General features: G+C 39.1%; 1 protein-coding gene across 1 annotated transcript in view; it reads right to left on the minus strand.

Moving 5' to 3' along the window:
- Positions 1-13,695, minus strand: part of snx29 (sorting nexin 29) — a 265,361-nt gene that overhangs the window by 21,221 nt on the left and 230,445 nt on the right. The gene's annotated exons all lie outside the window — the stretch shown is intronic.

Genomic DNA, 13,695 nt, shown 5'->3' on the forward strand with positions numbered 1-13,695 from the left:
ATGAACCAGACAGTCTAAATATTATCCAGGTCCTCAGATTTCCAGTCTCCAGCGTATTCACTTTCTTGGGCTTTTTTAGCAAAATGGTGCAAATTCAGAAAGCAATATGTATGAACACGTTCAGTATGATCCTTTTATTATCTGTGTGTGTTGGTAGTGACAATTGATGGATAATTTTGAGCCAGTCTCAAACATGTTAGTTAGCACAAGATTAGCTAAAACAGTTTTCTGTAAAATCACCCAGAAATGCTTGGCTAACAGAGGAAAACAGGTGTTTGTAAATGATGCTACTTAAAGTTAGAAGCAGATTTTCAGACTTCTGAACACATTCTCCTTGAAATAATGGGATCTATTAGAGCTGGACAATATGACCAAAACTTAAATCTAGTTACATCATGGATTATTTAAATTTTCTGGCTATATGAACTGAAGATACAGTATGACTAAAATACTACTGTGTGATGTTATAAATTGCTTTATGATTAAAAAAAAAAGATGACAATTTTTTTTTTTTTTTTTTTTTTTTTTTAGATCTGTCCATCTCTGTAAGAAGACTCATCTATTGATTCCCATTAAATTTAAAATGTGATATCACAGGAACAGTCTGACAGACTGTCTTAAAATTTGGCACAAATGTTGACTTGGACTCATGGTTGTGCTGAAAAGATTTTGGTGGCCAAAAGTCAGAGGTCGATAATTAAATAAACAAAAGCACACAAAACATTAAAAATCTGTTAGTAATTGTAGATTGGTAGCAACATACAATGCACATCAACAGTTTACAGTGCAAGGATAGGATAGTGGATATATCCTGTTGAACATGTAACTCTTGGTAATGTACTTGAGGAATACCAATAAATAATGTGCAAAATATAACCAGTGTGTAAATTGTCATTCCACAGCTATTTAGCAATTTAAACCCAGATATGCACTCCAACTAATGCTCAATGTTATATATAGTTCAACTCAAACAGAGCTGACTTTGAATTTCCATACAGAAAAATAGGACATGATTTATTTGCAGTTTTTAATTTATCCGCCAAAAGCTCAAAGGTAGCATCATCTAGGACTAAATAGCATAGTAGCCTATGGATGCATGGGCACAAATAACATCTGCAATTAATTTCAGTATCTTTTTTGTACATTGAAATTCAGAAGGTTTCGGAAAAACATTTTGGAATAGTCACTGCCAGCTGAAACATATAAAGCTCATATGCATTATTTTGGGCTTCCATAGATAAAAGAAAGGCCTTAATGATTTGTAAATTCAGATGGTTTTGGGACAGCAGCTGGCAGCAGTTCAGTGGAATTGTCCATCTATGTGTGCATTAAACAAAGCAATGATCGACAGAAACATCATTGCTAAGGTATTACACTCATGCTGTCAGTCTGGTGCTTCAGTCCCTGTCATTGGCTGTATAGATGCTGCTTTTCCTCAGCCTCAGGCAAAACAGTGTTTCAAGTCAGTGAGCTCATCACCATGAGTGACACATACAGTATTGAGGTGTGAACTGCCCGACTAAGGGCCAGGAAGGTGTGTCTCATAAACACATGCAGCCTTCAGGCAAAAAAGTTGCATACTGTGACTCTTGCTGCTGCAGGAGAATCAAATCCTCCTGAGATGTCTCCTGTGATGTGGTTTGTCTCAACCTTCATTCTCATCTTTACAAATGCTCTATGGTTACACATACAAGAATAAACATCTGTAATAATGCAACAAATAACCAGTGGAAATCCCACAATCCAAGACAAAAATTATTCAATTCATTCATTCAGAAGAGTTTAAGGATTAACACATAAACATTTCTATTTATTTTGTCATTTTGTTTCTGATGTTGAAACAAAATCAGACGTTTGAGACCCCCCCTGCAGTGTAGTGAAGTCCTTCGAGGTAGAAGATCTGAGCCACATGGCTGGCACTAGCATGGTTAATCGTTGTCCCACACAGCTGAGAACAAAGCCTGGGCAACGCTCCGTCGTACTCTCTGGTGCTTCGGGCTGGAACAAGCAGCCAATGTAAGAGGCCAGAATTTTTCTGTTTTTAACATTACTGCTTTGCTTTTGATCTAAAATCCAAAGGCCCAAGTGGATTTTGACTGTTTTTCCTTAAATTACACATTTATAGACAGAGTTGTTTGCAGTGTCTGAATAGAATAAAAACTGATAAGAGTTAAGAGTGCATCAAATGGTAGTAAACATATGACATACAGCTAATGTAGATACACATTTAAAAATCAATATGTGCAGTGACATTATCACTTATTTATGAACTCACCCACAATCGTCTTTGACAGCTACCTGTTTTCATCCCATGTGATGTGGTATTCACACAGCAATGCTTCTGAAGTAAATGTGAAGAAATTCATGGTACTCACTTGTTCCCCTAAGAGGAAAGCTGTCCATAAGTAGATTCATGCTGCACTGTAGTCTGCCGTGACAAATCTTAGGCATATTTTCTCTGTAGTGTAAAGTATGTAACCACACAACAAGACTTGGATGTGATGCATGGTGATGATAGCAACTATCCAAGTCGGTTTAAGACTCAACATTTGAGCTTTAGTAATAACTAGAGGTGCACTCAGAGAGTTCAGACCAAAGCCAATAATCTGCTCTTTTTCTCATTTCACATATTATTAAACCACATACAAACCCCAAATTATGATCTGTTCTTTTCATTTTTGTCTGTCAGGGCCATTTGCTAGGACAAAGTTAGCCCTGCGTACCAGAACTACCTTGAAAAACAACCGAATTTGGCCTTTAATTAAGATTCAAGATTAAGATTCAAGAATGTTTATTGTCATTATGTGTACGCATAAGGAAATTTACAGAGGTAGTTATTGGCTAAGAAGGCGCAAACTTAAATATTCACTCGTATTAAAGCTATACCTAGTGATCTGGCATGTCTCACAGCGCTTAGTAAAAATTTGAACATGAACAACGGACTCCACACTGTCCGTGGACATTTGAGGTTTCACAGTCCATACATATATCATCCTACATCATCCTACATTGTGTGACACCAAGTACCTGTACGCAGATTCCGTCCGGTCATAAAAACTGAGCTTTGGGTGGACATGTCTGCAGAGTCGAGTATGCCCCACTCCTGGACTTTATCACCATCCTTCATTCACCGGACTCTGCTGCAATCGGGTTTTTCTGTTTGTTCCCCTTGGTTGTTGTTTCTGTTAATAAATCTGTTTTTTCCCTTCACCACCGTGCCTTTGAGTTCTATTCATTCAAATCTCTTGACAGGAGGAAACGTCAGATTCTGAGGCAAAGGTATCTGATGTGGGACAGCGGCAACAGATGACTGATAGACAAGATGCTCAGCCAATTATTCTATTCAGACCAAATAAAATGCTTGGTCAGACTTTTATCAGAAATATGTGAGAATTAAACATTTTTGAGTGTCAAAACCTGGTGGATTTCTTTTACATTTTAATTTGCCACTTGCTTATTAGGAGCATTTTAAGATTACAAAAGAAAAGTGTAAAAATGTCACATTGTATAGTATAGCTTTAAATGAAAACAGTATAAATACAATATGAGCACACTGTCAGGGCCAGACTTCCCTTTCCCTGTCTCTCTAGTTGCTCTACCTCTAGGTTCTGAAGGTGCTGGGTCTCCAGCCATTACCAGGGTCAGGCCTAAAAAGCCTCGGAGGCTTTCAGCCTCTCTCTCTCTCTCTCCCTGCTCATTTGGCCTGTGGTGTCACATTGCCCACTAGACCTACTGTTCCTTTGCTTCCTTCTGTTTGGTTAGCATCTGGCCAAGTGTGGTGACTAGTTTTGATTGTCTTCTTTGGGTAGTATTATTTTTGATCTTTTGGTCATTTACAATCAAATTTGGTTAATCATTCTTGGTGTGTTTGATTCCCATTTTTTGTTGTAGTCTTGATCCAGGCCATGATACACATAATGTAAAACACACTATAAGAATATGTACAACAATTGCAAAAGAAAGAATGCAAATGAATAGCAGCAGGGAAGTAATTAATGTGAACCATTAAGAATTCTGTACAATTCTGTATAATTTCTTTTTTTCCACATTATTAGTACAAATACAATGTCAATAATCATCAAACTACGAATCATCAAACCTTTGTTTAAACTTTTTTTCAGTAAATTAACCTGAAAACATTGTTTTAGAGACTGCGTTTGCAACTCTGTAGTAATGTTAACCAAACAAAAGCAAAATTGTGTTACATCATTTACAGCATTTATCAACTGAGGGATTTATATATTTAGACAATGCTGTGCTGTAATGGAAGTAAACATGGAGCAGTTTCTGTCACTGTAACAAAAATAAACTCAATTACAGAGAAGTCCTTTGGTTAGATAAATTAACTGCAGATAATCTGACCTCACATTTGTCTGGGAAAATAAGATTTTTTTTAGAGTTACCAAACTTGTCTTTGAAATAAATCCTCAGCTTACTGTAGCAGTCAACGGACTGACTAATTAACTAGCCCATAAAAACTAATGGCAGTAGTGTTAACAGTAATACAAAGCTTATTTTGTTGAATTGGGTTAAATTCTCTGTTGGAGCTGCAGCTCCCAGTGGGTCCAAGCTGGTGGTTCAGGGTCAGATCACCTTATGACTGTGCATCTGACCATCAAAACAGGTGTACAACAGAGGAGATGATGTGTATATGTTTTCATGTGATGATGGTATATTTCATTGCTGTTCATTGTAAGGTTAGCAGAACTTTCTCCTCAATTCGTGACACAATTTCATGTGTATTCTCACCAACTCATTTTGGCTAGTTATTTACATAAACGCACACAAGGAGTTATTTCTGTATGCTTAAGAGTATGCATGCATTCATGTAAATAAATGTATATGTATGTTTAAATATACAGAAATAACTCCATAAAGCCACATATTTGAAAATAGAAAAACAAAGGGACAACAATGGGAAAGAAAAGGGGAAAAAATCAAATAAATCATAGTCAATTAATCAAAAAAATCAAATGTGGAAAGGACAGATAATAATAACAATCGGTGGTGAGTTCCTGATTTTCATGCTTGCTAACAGGAAGTTGATATGTTGGCAAAACATAAGAAATGTAAACTTGACTAACACAGGTTCCCTTTGCTGTATTTGTCTGAAACTGTATTTCTCACCATTCTGATCCCACTAAAAACTTGAGAGCTGTTATATCAGAGTGGTCAGAAAGATGTTAAAACGGAGGAGTAGATAAGAGATTCACTGTCGCCATAAGTAGTCAATAAGTGTAACTTCAGCAGAGTAGGAGTGGATAGCTCCAGCACCTAAACCCAGCTGCATGCTGGGTAAAATAGACTGGGTAAGAGAGGGTAAATCTGATGTGTCAGATTAGGCTGTGCATGCCAACGTGGGTTTCATACTATGTCAACACAATAAGGGACACCCTGACTGTTTTCATGGATGTCAGGCTGGTAATAATACTAATGGACATCTTGACAGTTTCATCTTCCAACAGAGACAGAGAGGAGGTCTGAAGAGACCAGGTGCTGTCTCTTGTTTGCAGAGGGGAACGACAGTGCACAGCAGAAATGACTGTGGCATCCTGATACAGGTTCAAGAGTGGTTCTGTCCTGCATTACATTCATCTACTGTATCTCAACATGGCTTATCTAGTTCCACACTGGCATGTTAACGTGACAGGGAGACTCATTCAGTCTATTACTATTAATCGTATAGGAAAATACATCTACAGGAACTTATAAGACCATTGAAACATAAAGGTAAACAGTAGAATGATTGATGATTGGATGGATTTTTTGCTGCTACAAGAAACTCGGGACAAAATATGGTCCATAAATAGTTTTCTTAACCACAAGTACAGGCCATACATGTACAATGTCAACAAACAACAATAATAACACTTGCAAGGTCATTAATGTGCATTACTTGAAGGGGCAACTCAAGTGGCCACATTGTATGTCTGCCAAAATGTGAATATTTTTCTAATTGTGCTATTTCTCATCTTTATGTAGAGTGTCAACAGAAAACAGATGGAATATCTCCTTTTTAAGATGAATATTTTTTGTTAAGTTGCTGTTCACCACCAAGTACAACTCTTTATTAACTCTCTTAATTATCTGGTAAACCTAGATAATGCCAAACTAAAGGTATCTTAAATGTAATATGGTGCTCAAATTGTGCAAACAGAGAAATCCATCTGCTGCCCTGTATCCTGTGTAACCAGTGCAATATGTGAAGGCAGACATGGGAAGTTGGGAATAGTTTTTCTTGTGCCTACTTTTACCAATGTCATAAATGTCACGGCTAGAAGATAAGTCTTTAATGTATGCATGCTTATCAGTAGTGTGTACTCATGTGGTTATGCGCACAAAATGTAATTTGATATGGTATCATATGTAACGGTAAAAAGATGGAAAGTATATATACATTCCACACATATGCACACACACAGCACAGCTAAATGTCACTTCTCTGAGGGAGCAGATAAAGAGAGGGGAGCTGTCAATGGAAGAGAGGCGTAAAGTAGTCACATATGCAGCGCAGTCTCCACAACTGCTCAGTGAATTTGCTGCCAGCTTTACGCCATTCAACTCTGAGGGAGGGAAAAAAATTCAACAGCACATCTGAAACCTTAATGTTGCCAGGCAACAAAAAACACTTTAAAATAGAAACTACACCCTATGGTACAAACCACTTTTTTGTTTTATTCCTCTGCAAGTTGAATGAATGAAAATGAAAATCTAGTCCTTAGAGTCAGGTAAGTACTTTCTGGAAACATAATGTTTCTTACATACAGTGTGCAGTACAAAAAAAAAAAACCCTCACCATTTTACTTAACAAGTACATCAACCTGAGCTCTGATCTGAACCTGTAGTACACTTGAATCAAATGAGTTTGGACAGCGTTGGTGCAAGCTGGCAACAAAACAAGGTCAACACTTTCCACCAAGTCAGCCCACACTGGACCAGAGCGAGGCTGAACAGGCTGTTCTCTCAATGCTGCGTTTAAGCACACCAAACCGTGGGGCCTGGCCATGCATAAAACATCACAAGCAATTCAGGAATGCCCATACCAGACCTCCACAATGTCTACTTGTCATAATTAAAAGCGTAAAACATGTATATTGCATAATATGTGAACACAACATACTAAAACTAGTTAATAATTCACTTTGAGGTTTCTGATTAATTAATCAGGGTGGCCTTGGCACTCATTTCTCGCTCTCTGTTGTATGTGCACAGGGGGCGACTGCTGAGGGCAAACAGTAACTGTGTAAGTGCTGTTTTTCTGCTGTGATTTCCTTTTATATAATGTTACTGTAATCAAAACAATCCAAAGCCACGCAGTTCCTGCAGTCCCACTGCAGTTGTTCTTCAAATTAAACAAATATCTGGTATCTAAGACACCATCTGTCTTAGATATCTGTGTGTTTAATGAGGTTAATGAGGCTTGTAGTTTAACAGAATGGCATTAGAGATTACTAGAAGTATTATATAACTGTTCAAGAGTGATGCACATATGTGGCTGGGGGTGAGATTACGTCTATGTAGATGGGTTAAATCAATAGACTGGATGAAAGATGTGGACACAGCTGTTGTAATGTTGGCATTTGGCTGTTGATGTCTTGGCTTATTGGTACCATATTTAAATGAGAGGATGGGACGACAGAAAACTGAGGAGTAAAAGTTGTCAAAAACGGTCTGAAAACATTGTCCAGTGTGCAAACTAACACTGATATGTTAAATGCTGTCACCTACCTTCAGCTTCTTGATAAATGTTAACATATTGTTGTGTTTGATAACAGTAATGTCAACTTTGCAGAATGTATAAAGCACAGACTATATATATAACTAAACAGAGCCACCGTGACATCACCCATTAGTTTTGGACTGCCATTTTGGTACCAGGAAATTGTGAATGGTGATGGGTGAACTTACTAAAGCTTGCTTACAGATATGGTAAAATGGTAAACCTCATCAAACAGTCTTATCAGTACAACCTATTAACCAAATAAAATCTAAATAAAGTATTCCCATTCAGTCCTGGCCCTTTGGTAACAGAACGCTAGCCAAAAGCAAGAGGAAAGGACACCATCTCCAAAATGAAGCTAATGTCAAGTATCTTAATGTTGTAATTCCACTGATGGCCATTGGGGTGAGCTCCAAAAAGCCCCAGCTCCCACAGACTTAGAGTGAATTTCTCTCTAAATCAGGTGTCAATTCCTTTTTCCCCATGTGTCATTTTTGGTGTTTATTTGCTATATTTATCCATCTTAAGTTTTTTCTCTATTACTTAGATTTCAGGTTGATCACAAATTTTTACATCTGCCATGCTGGGCTTTGACTGAAAGATCTTTATGGCAGCTCACTTGCCTGCCAAGTGAGACTTTCAAAGTTTCTTTTAATTTAATAAAACACATTTTTCTTGACAGACATTGCCACTGTAGTTAAGATTAATAGGTTCCAGTAATAAGTCAATAAGACAATAAGTTAAATGACTTTGTTATGCAGTGTTTGATGAAATTTACTGTTTTACCAAGTGTAAGCTAGTGTTTAGCATTAGCACACCCATGAACCCTCACAGATGGCTGTGGCTTCTTACACTACTGCTACTCCACCCTTTTTGTCCAGATATGGTCACTTCTGGCTCCAAAAACCCAAAATGGCAATGGCCAGTTGGAAACTGCAAAACCACAATTACAAACAATGTGTGCTATTACTTTACTTCTACCAATACTTATATACAGTCGGTGTCCAAAACTGATGTAGCTATATACGGTAACAGGCTGCTTATTGCAATTAAGTTAAAGGAAATGTCATAAAAAATGCTTGGCCTTTGATTGGCTTTTGATGTAGCCCCTCAACTTCAAGTTGAGTCAAGGAAAAGATTGAATGAACCATAAAGAATTCCATCTCAGCAGATAAGTGACTTGTCAATGAAAGCCCACACAGCAGACAAAGCACTCACTTGTCATTCACATCTTTAACTATGCACAGCTTTAAGGCCCAATACAATTTCACTGAGTTTTATATAAAAACAAGATTTATATAAAAATTCACCCTTCTAAAGCTAAACCTACCGATGTGGCATTTCTCGCAGCACTTAGTAAAAATGTCAACATGAACAACTCGCCTCCCACCAAAGCCTCGCCCACTTCCCCCTACCTGAGCTCTGATGCCCCCCTCCTCTCACTTGATGTGTGGTGGAAGCGCAGGTGGAGATGGAGGTCCGGTCCGCTTCGGCGTGGCCGTGGACCCCTCCCTCGGCAATCAATCACAACATCCACCTGCTGCAGCCCCTGTTTCATCAGTAGAGCCTGTATTTAAGGGTCTGGTCTGTTCAGCACTGGGTCAGTATCTTCACTGCACCTCATCAGCTGGGCGATGAGGTGCCCAGGGGATGGGCGCGCACACTGTGAATGCGCGGCCTCCGCGAATTTTTCGTGGGCATTTAAGGTTTCATAGTCCATACATTTATCATCCTACATATTCCTACATCGTGTGACACCAAGTACATGTACCTGTATGAGTCCCGCGGTCATAAAAGCTGAGCTTTGTGCAGACCTGTCTGTGGAGTCCAGTACGCCAGACTCCTGGACTTTACGTCCATCCTTCATTCACCGGACTCCTGTTTGTTCCCCTCGGTTGTTGTTTCTGTTAATACATCCGTTTTTTCCCCTTCATGTGCATTTGAGTCCTGTCCATACACATCCTAGACAGGAGACTGTGGTCAGTGACAGGAGGAGCAGCGCGAGTGAAGCATCCGATTCGGAGGTACCCATACTGGATGCAAGACGGCGGTAATGGATCGGATGCGGGACAGCGGTAATGGATGATTGACAGGAGGCTCAGCCAGGCGTGGCCAATTATTTCATTCAGACCGCATAAAATGATTGGTCAGAATTTTAGCAGAAATATGAGCGATATATGAGAATTAAACATTTTTGAGTTTCAATACCTGGTGGAATTCTTTACATTTTAGTTTGACACACGCTATTAGGAGCATTTTAAGATGACAAAAGAAAAGTGTAAAAAGCCACATCATACAGTATAACTTTAAGTTGTCATGACGGAGGAAATTAGCTGTAGATACTCTAAATGTTTTTGTGCCAAGATGTTTATTTTGGCGTTGGACCCAATCTCAAGTGAGCATACAGGGAACTGTAGGTTTTGGCACTTGACTCCATATTCAGCCCTGACATGGCCGCTTAGTAAAATCATACCAAACCTTTTGCAGAAATTGTATAATGACAATTGTAATGTAATATAATAAATAAGTAATTTAAAAGTCTGGACCGGGGAACAAAGCAGGATGATCCAAAAAAAAAAAAAAAAAAAAAACATGTCAGGTGTATCTTAAGTGTTACCATTGATGGAAATTATCGAATACAGTAGAACCTTGCAGTATGAGTTTAATTTGTTCCATGTCTGAGATTATTTTGCTATTTACTCGTTTTACAAATCAATTTTACCTATTGAAATTAATTGAAATATAATGAATCTGAACGATTCTGCTTCCAAACAAGAAGAGACTGCTCCTGTTGGGGGGAGGATGTGCGAGCTCAGTGCTGACTACCAGTGGCTAGTATGAAGCTCGCTTGTACTGCGGATTTCCACTTGCATTTCAAAACAAAAATACTCAGGATCCGTGGCTCGTAAAGCAAATTACTCGTATAATGGTGCACTCGTACTGCAAGGTTCTACTGTATTTCATTACAGTTGCCTACAACTTCTTGCTGAAAATGAAGTTACTCTGTGAAAGTGGTCACAACTGTGCAAGACCCAGGTTTCACCTAGAAAATCTTCTACACTTTGTCTCTCTTTGAATCTCCCTTCAAGCTAAAAGAAAATCACAATGACTCCATCTATGGCCTTGAAAGGAAAAAAAAAAGAGAGAAAGAGAGAGAGAGAGAGAGAGAGAGACAAAAGCTACACCAAAAAATGAACAGATTTTTATCAAAGCTGAAGGCAGGTGAGTGACTTGAGTGAGCAAGAGGGGAGGTAGTGACATACATAGGAAAATGAGACACACTGATATTGAGGGAGGAGAGTGGGGGAAAAAAGCCTTTGGACAAAAGCTGTAAAATCATTAGGAGGTGAGGACTTTGAGGAAAGCTGACAGCTGGACTCTGGGGTCTAAAAACAGCGTGGCTTTGATGTCATCATTTAGCCTCTTGGCTATCTTAACATGAGCATCATGAGGGATTTGACAGGCGTGACTGAAACATTTAGCCTGTATGCCTAGTCAGAGCCCTGACAAATCAGCCAGTTAAGAGCAGTCACAGGCAGCTGGTGGAAATCTGTGTGTGTGTAATTCATCTGCATAGTTAGGTTACACAGCTGGACAGTCTCGCCTAAAGCACTTGGAGATGCAGAGAGACTGAGTCTTATGAGCTCATTAAGAAGACCAGAAGACAGATGCACATACTGTATGAGTCAGAGGGGATGTGTTCTTAGCGTTGATGAACCCCTGTGGGTCCCCGGTTACCACGGTGAGGGGTCAGCTCTGCCACCAGCTGTTGTGACAGACAACCATTTTGTTTTTCTGGATCAAACTAATCCAAATGAAGATTCCCTCAAGTGCATTTACATGCTTCATTACATGTCAACAGATGAAGCTGCCCTGTATGAAAAGGCCTTAGTGAGGGGTGGCTTATACCATGAGTCAACTCTAACATGGTTTTTTGTAGTAAAAAGACCAGATAAAAGTTTTACAAAGTGCTTGATTCATCATTATTCCTGTGAATAGTCCTATGAGCAATAAGAAACAGATGAACAGTAGCCCCTGCTGCTGCCGCTATGGTCTGAAGACGGACGCTGTTTATCTCAATAATGATGGTAGTACACTGTTGCTGATAGAAAAAATGTTCAAGAAAACAAATTTCATTTTTAGTTTAACAAAGGCCAAAATGAAAAATCAAGCTCTTTGTCTGTTCTGGCCTTTTTAGTTAAAGAGATATTAACTGATCCATATGCAAGCCTTGTGGATGATAGTAATGCATCTTAACAGTGGATGGAAACCACTATAAAATGGAGATGTAAAAGTGAATCTGTTAAAGACATGAAAACATTTTGTTTTTGTCAAAATTCAGTCACTGCAGGTGTGTGTCGCACTGTTAAGCAATAAATTGTTTCTATCCAGTGAAATGGTAGAGTGCTTTGTAAGGATGTGTTTGTAATACTTAAAATACTACACCCTTGTTTGCAAAAAAGAGCAGATCAAAACAAGATTTCATACTTAAAAGGAAAATTTCTGTTCATTAAATGAAGATATATGAAACAAGACCTCCCTGTAATTCAAAGCTCTTACAAATAAAGGCCCGGAACCTTTTGCAGCTGAGTGAAATAAAAGCCTTGGCCCTAGCCTCATTCCAAGGTAACAAAGCTTAGTGTGTGATTATTAGACACTGCTGAAAGCATCATTATATTATATTCCATTTCTGCAAAATCCTCCTAAAATTCACTTATTGGACCTTTAAAGTGAATTAGTGATGAATCACCTTCATGCATGAATAATACTTCAATAAGAGCCTAATTTTACAGATGATCCATGATAATGAAAATACAAAAAAATAGAAATGCATGGCAAAAATAGCATTTTGTCAGTATTTTACAGACTTCTTCCACCAACCACCCCTGTAATCATGTTTCAGAAAAGCTCCAGTCAAGTTTGCTCTCTGTGTTTTACCATTATCCTAAATGAGGATCATTGACCCAGACATTCTAAGGAACAATTTTAAAGGTGCAGTATGTAGGAATTATGTTCTAAGTAATTATAAAATGGCCTTGACTGTCACCAGACGTTAAGGAATCATGTTCATTTCAAATACTGATATCACTGACAGTAGTAGTCCAGCAAGAATATTTGCATTTGAAAAGCTAAGTGTCAGCCCCAAAATGATGTTTATGTTGTCATTGTGTGTTTTGGCCTGATGCTCAACCCATCACCTGTCTTCCAATCACCAAGTCAGTAGCCTTTCAGCATCCAGGTTGCCAGTTCCCACTGAGCTGCAGCTGGAACATTTCTGATCATAAACGTCTGATGTTACTAAACCTAAAAGGCCTCTTATTATTCCCAAATATGTTGTGACAAAGTGAGACATAAAACCAGGATATGTATAGGAGATGCTTTTGAAACATGGAGACGGCTGGAAACAGAGAAGAATTTGAAGACCGACGCCACTCTCCCTAAGTCTCACCACCAGTAAGAGCTACTGAGAGCCGGGGCCGCGGTCTCTTCACCCGGTCCCAGACCGTCGGTGTCTTCTCCCAGGGCTGGGCTGTGGTCTCTTCTCCTGGCCCCGATGAAGACCCTGCCGGTCCGGGACTGGTGAAGAGACTGGGAACCGGTGTAGGACTTGTTGCTTGCCATGGTAGCTCCTTGTAGTACGTTGTTTTCTGTGGAAGTGACCTCTTCATGTAGCGGTGTGTAATCCGAAAGGGGGGGGTGCCCGTGGTTCGGCTGGGGGAGGGGGGGGTCGGGGGTTGGCCGGTTTCTTATAATACTATGTGGGTGGGGGAGGCTGGCCAGTTTCTTATGATGGGGGGCAGCCGGTTTCTTACAATACTATGAGGGGGGGTTACAGTAGCGATCTGTGCCGCTTGTACTTCGCGGAAGTTAAAGTGAAATCTGAATCTTCGCAAAATTTCATTTGAATGGGCAGGACATTTATCCTGGCCTATTATATATTATACTTGTATGATAAGTCTGATGATGATTTTTTT

The sequence above is a fragment of the Sphaeramia orbicularis genome, chromosome 19 (assembly GCF_902148855.1).
Source record: "Sphaeramia orbicularis chromosome 19, fSphaOr1.1, whole genome shotgun sequence".
Classification (NCBI taxonomy): Eukaryota; Metazoa; Chordata; class Actinopteri; order Kurtiformes; family Apogonidae; genus Sphaeramia; species Sphaeramia orbicularis.